This window comes from Elephantulus edwardii, unplaced genomic scaffold, assembly GCF_000299155.1.
Source record: "Elephantulus edwardii isolate Elephantulus edwardi_28Jun2011 unplaced genomic scaffold, EleEdw1.0 scaffold00556, whole genome shotgun sequence".
Lineage (NCBI taxonomy): Eukaryota > Metazoa > Chordata > Mammalia > Macroscelidea > Macroscelididae > Elephantulus > Elephantulus edwardii.
This window is the reverse complement of record NW_006400306.1, coordinates 88,422-94,779: the sequence shown is the minus strand read 5'-3', so window position 1 is coordinate 94,779 and position 6,358 is coordinate 88,422.

Sequence of the window (6,358 nt, the reverse complement as noted above, 5' to 3'; positions counted from 1 at the left end):
GAGAGAATAGTGCAACAATGAATGAGTGGAAGCCCAAAATCTCTGTAAATGTTTATGAAAATTAATAAAATATAATTATAGAAAAAAAAGAAAATGTTAATACCTAAAAAACATCAAAATTTGGCAAAGCACCTTCTCAGATGAAAGTGCTATAAATTTCTAAATTAACAATAGGAAAAAATATCATGTACATGGAAATTAAGTAATACCCTGCTTGAACACTATTGGGTAACTTGTTTATTGTTGCAATGTGCCATCAAGTTGAAACTGACTCATAGCTGACCCTCCAGCAGGTTTTCAGAGGCGGTGAATTGTGTAGGAGGAGATTCTCTAACTCTTATCCCACAGAGAATCTGGTGGATTCGAATCATGTGCCTTTGGGATTGGAGCATAGCTTTGAGAAGGCATTGAAAAAAAGAAGTTTAAAAAGTCCTTAATGGCGAGCTCTGGTGGCCTAATGGCAAGAAGCTGCACTGCAATTCCAGAGGCACGTGGTTCAAATCCACCAGACACTCTGCTGAAGAAGGAGGGACAATCTCCTCCTGTACCAGTCAGATCCAATTTGACGGTACACACACAAATAAATAAATAAATAAATAGATAGATAGATAGATAAATAAATAAAAATAATAATAATTTTTAAAAAGTCCTTAAAACAAATTACAATGAAAAAATAATATACCAAAATATTTGGAGCACAGAAAACAGAACACAGAGGTCAACTTAAAGTAATAAATGCATACATCAAAAAAGAAGACATAACTCAAGTTACTACTTTAACCAAAAGTCTCAAACAATTAGAACAACAAGAAGAAAAGGCCACATTCTCAGAAGAAAGTAAATAAATATTAGAACAGAAATAAATGAAAAAGAAAAACAATGGAAAGAATCAACAAGACTAGAAGTTGACTCTCTGAAAAGGTTAATAAAATTAGTGAGACATTAGTAAGTCTAAAAATTAAAGGAAGAAGAAAATGAAAATAAAACAAGTAATAACACAACTGGACTAACTAAAATAAGAAGGATAATAATGACAGAATACCATGAATAAATTTTAAAATTGAGAGAAAAATGAACACATTTTTAAAAATTCACTGTCTGCCTAAAGTAACAGACAGTGGTAGAGAATGTTTAAACAGACCATTTTAAAAAATGCAATATGGCAGGAAAAAACAAACACACCTAACATAAAAAAAAACCTTGACCCAGATGGCTTCACTGGTGAATTCAACTAAGCATTCAGAGAAAAGTTGAAACTAATTCTACTCAAACTGTTTCAGAATACAGAAAAAGCTAGAGTACCCCAAAATTCAAAAAACCAAGCAAATACACCACTGCAACAAGAAAAAAAAATTATAGACCAATTTTCCTCGTGAACAGTCAAAAAGTATCTACAGAATCCTGGCCAATAAAATATAAAATGTATTTTTTAAATATAAAAACAATAAACACAGAACCATACATTATGATCAAGTGGAATTCACACCAATAGACAATGATGGATGATTCAACAATAAACAAATAGTATAATCCATTATGTAAATAAAACAAAGGAAAAGAACCATGTGATCATATCAATTGATATAGAAAAGACATTTGATAAAATTCAATATACTTTCCTGATTAAAATACTTAATAAGTTAGGGAAATTGTCAACATAATTAAAAGCAGATATACAAAACCATTAGTCATATTACTCTCAATGGAGAGAGATTGAAGGCATTTCTCTTACAAATGGGAAGGAGCCAAGAATGCCTATTATCACCATTCCCACTGAAAATCTAGCCAAAGCAATACGGGAAGAAAAGGAAATAAGTGAAAGGCACTAAAATTGGTGAAGAGGAAGCACAACTATCTCTATTTATAGATGAGGTGATCCTACATAGAGAAAATCACAAAGATTTAGAAAATTACTGGGTTTGACTGATTGAGTAGTAAGGAGTTGCGCTGCCAATCCAAAGGCACGTGGTTTGAGTCTCTCAGCTGCTCTGCAGGAGAAAGATGGGCAGTCTCCTCTCATGCGATTTACAGCCTCTGAAAACCCACGGGAGGGTCAGCTGTAATTTGGTTCCAACTCTACAGCACAGACAACAACTGGCAATTCAACAAATGGCAAGGTACAAGATCAACATACGAACGAATGTCAGTCTGATTCCTCTACAATAACAAAGACAACTCTGAAAAAGAAATAAGGAAAATACTACTATTTATAATAGACACCCAAAAGATGAAATGCTTAGGAATAAATCTAAACAGTCATACCAAAAGTCTATCCGTAAAACTCACAAAATACTAGTAGGAGAAAGTGAAAGAGGCCTCCATAGTTGAAAGAGTATACAAAGCTCATGGATTGGAAGCCTTAGCATCGTGAAAATGCCAATACTTAAAAAAAAACCAACTACATATACAATGCAATTCCAATACAGATACTACCGTATTTATTCAAAAGATAAAAGACTTAACAACTTTATGTGGAAAGGAAGAGACCCAGATAAGCCAAAACACTACAGAAGAAGAAAAAGCTACTATAAACTTATTGATCTCAAAACCTACTACATATTCATCATTATTATTATTATTATTTTAAAAAGCTTGGCTTGGTACTTGTTCAATGACAGATACATAGACCAATAGAACAAAACCGAGAACTCATAACCAAATCCATCCACTGATGGACAACTGGTCTTTGGCAAAGAAATGAAATCCATAAAGAGGGAGAAAGCCTCTTTAGTAAGTGGTAGAAACAAAACTGCTTGAATGAAAAATTAGTTTATTTGGTAAATCCTCACTCAAATCATACTTCTGAAAAAAAAAAGGATATTATTTAAGGATTTAGAAATTTACCTACAAGCCATGGCCAGTGGATTATCTTTACAGTCTTAAGGCAATGAAGATAAATTGAAGAATGTTGACAAGACAACAATAATTCTAACTAAAAAAGGAAGAGCTTTAAAGGTGTGTTCCATAGTGAATTTACTTGGTTAGCACAATACGCCCTCTCATTGCCATAGAGTTGAAACTGACTCAGAGCTGGCCCTCCAGTGGGTTTTCACAGGAGGAGATAGTTCATCTTTCTCTTATACATCAACGGGTGGATTTGAAATGCTAGAGAGGCAGCATTTTTGGGGTTTGAAGAGAACTCCCTTCACACTATGCCACCAAAGCTCAGATCGACAAATAAATATGAGGCAACACAAATTAGAAAAAAGTAAAACTTTTTAAAGTTATAGTACTTTGTAGCACCAGAGGAGTTGCTCGGTGCTATTCTCAATAAAACCAGGCCTTGCTGCATGCCATGTTCCTTCTGCTAGGTGGTACACAACAACAGCAAAAACCCCAAGTTCTCGTCTCAGTCCTTATTCATGGTGACTAAGCAAGACAAGTTATTTACACTCAAATACCTGACCTGCACATTTCTCAACTACAATAACATAGGTAAAAAGTCATTCATCTTACCCAACATTATTAAAAGCATGAGAACTCACCTCTAGCAATTGATTTTGTTGAAACCCACAAACACAAGCTGAGATAGACACAGCAGACACAAGGGAGGGCAACATGAAGAATGGCAGCCAGCAATGGATTCCTCTCACCATCTTGTCAGAGACTAGCAAATAGATTTCTGCCACAATTATCTAAACAACTTGAGATTGTCTCAAAATACACTCTGTTCTCAGGGGAGCAGCTGCCCCAGGCCCCTTCTCAGATCCCCTCTCCCAACTTCACTGCCTCCTGGCCATTCCTTCCCTTCTCACTTTGTCCATGAAGGTGTAAAGCAAGCCTCCAGCTCACTCGGGCTCACACCCCCTTCACAGAGACAGTCTAGTGCGGTGAAACGTGCATTATCTTCAGGAGTTCACCTTGTCCTCCAGCTCCCCAGAATCCCTAGCATCCCAGAGCTTTGGACTGGAGCAAGCCAGCTGGCAGTAATGGAGAGCAGCTGAGGCGGCGGGATGACAATCAAAGTCAGCTGACGACGATAAAGGCCAGTTCTCCTCCTTGCCCTGATGGCTTTGTTCAACCCCTCATCTCTCATTGCTCCCCAGCTGGTCCCAGGGAATCAATTTCCTGTCCATGCTGATAGGCCAGGACTAGGAGGAGAGCTGGACAAGGAGAGCCCTGGCTTCAGGGCATCAACAAAGTTGGCACTCTGGATTCTCATACACGTTTTACTAGTTATCTATTTCTACAATAATGGTCTTATACTGTATTTGCCCTTATGGGACTGAGTTAGTTCACTTCGCATAAGGTTCTCCAGTCCCTCCCAAGATGATCCAAGGTGGGGAGAGTAGGAACAGAGGGGTGAGGATGGGCAGAGGAGGTAATCATAGGGTCGCACAATTTGATGGGTGGAGGGAGGGGTGGGTAAAGGAAATGGGAAAGATCCTGCGTGAAAAACAACGTATATGAACTTTGTAAGTAAACCAGTATAAAATAAAAATTGTATTTAAACCCCCCCAAAACAAAGTTGGTACTCTGAGTGTTTGCTCCTACAGTTGGACTGTCTTATAAGCTTGGATTGATGTAACAGCTCCAGTCAGTAAAATTTAGGATTGTACAAGCCTTTGTGAACTGACTAGGAACTTGACCAACAATGTTTTGCTTTTGCAGGAAAATGCACTACAAAATCCTAGTTTTTAAAATCATATAATAAGACTCAGTTTGCCTGTCATAGAAAACCCCAGAGAATTAAGAAAATGGTAAAGCAATAAACGTGAGAGAACCCGCAGTATTTCTCTTTCAATACAGAAACCAGTGATTTTATGATGCAAGATTACCAACATGAGGAATCAAGTTTCAGCTGAGGCTCTAACAAGGAACATAAACTTCCAAGGCCATGTGAGTGCAAAAAGACTCCAGTAACCCCGTTGAATAATGCCATTCAAATGAAAGGCTAGGAGCACAGAAAACACAGAAGACCAGTTTAGAGAAGGAATTTATTAGGAAAAAAGCATAATTGTTCAAGAGGATTCCTTTTTACGAACATGTGGCACTAATATGGGGATTTAAAACACATCAATTGTCATTCTGTCAGTCGTAGGAACCATAAATTTTCATCAGTGTCTTCAATACAGCCTGGAAATATTCCTTCAATAACACTGGTTCTCGACCACATGCTACTTCCTAAAATGGTTTAGTGTCAACCAATTCTATTGGGCACATTGACATCATCTTTTGAGGTTTCCTGTGTCATTCAACATTTTGTTCATTGAAACCTTCATTACTGAACTCAAGATTTGGCTGTTCTCTACTCTTTCATCTTGAGAAATGGCAGATATGCTGTTTGCCTTGGTTTTTTAATTCTGAGTCTTAGCACATGTCCTTACAACATTTTATCCATTTTTAGTACTTCTAGTAGTACTTTTTAAAATATATTGAGCTCTCTTCATAATTTCTTCCTTTCCACTTAGTGTCTCAAAGTTCTAAAGAAAGTTTAAGATTCCCTTCTGACATTAATTTTGGTTTTTTCGTTATGTATGGATTGAAGCGCAACATCAAGAAAACAGAGATTCTCACCACTGGGCCAATTGGCAGCATCATGATAGATGGTGAAGAGATTGAGATTGTTGACAGCTTCAGTTTGCTTGGCTCTACAGTCAACATTTTTGGTACCAGCAGCCAGGAATTAAAAGACAAATTGCGTTGGGAAAGTCAGCTGTAAAGACTTCTCCAAAGTATTGAAGAGCAATGATGTCAGTCTGGAGACTAAGGTGTGCCTGATACAGGCCTGATACAGTCTTTGCAATTACTTGCTACTCATCAGAGAGCTGGACAATGACTAGGAATAATAGAAGAGTTGATGCCTTTGAGCTGTGGTGCTGAAGAAAACTACTGAATGTAGCATGGACTGTTAGGAGAACAAACAAATTCACCCTGGAGAGGGTGAAGCCAGGCTACTTCTTGGAGGCAAGGATTCTGAAGCTTCATCTGACATACTTTGGACACGTTGCAAGGTGGGGTCAGTCCTTGGAGAGGGATGTCATGCTTGGTAGGGTGGAGGGACAGTGCAGGAGAGGAAGACCCTGGACGAGATGGATTGACTGGAATAATGGGGATAGGTGTGTCAGAGACAACAAGATTGGCGCAGGACAGAGCAGGGTTCAGAGCTGTTATACATAATGTTGCTATGGGTTGCAAGCAACTCGATGGCACACAACAACAACAAACAAAATTCCCATTGTTTTAGAATACAGTCCCCTGTGTTTTCACTGCTGCAGTCAAGATCTTGTTACCAGTCTGTTCCTCAGAATCCTTCTCTTGTCATGGTCTGTAAATCTCTGAAGGCCAGTAGCCCACACTGTTTAGGGCCGCAGCCATGGCCTTCACTGTCCTTGCGTCGCGGGTGTGGGGTTTGAGT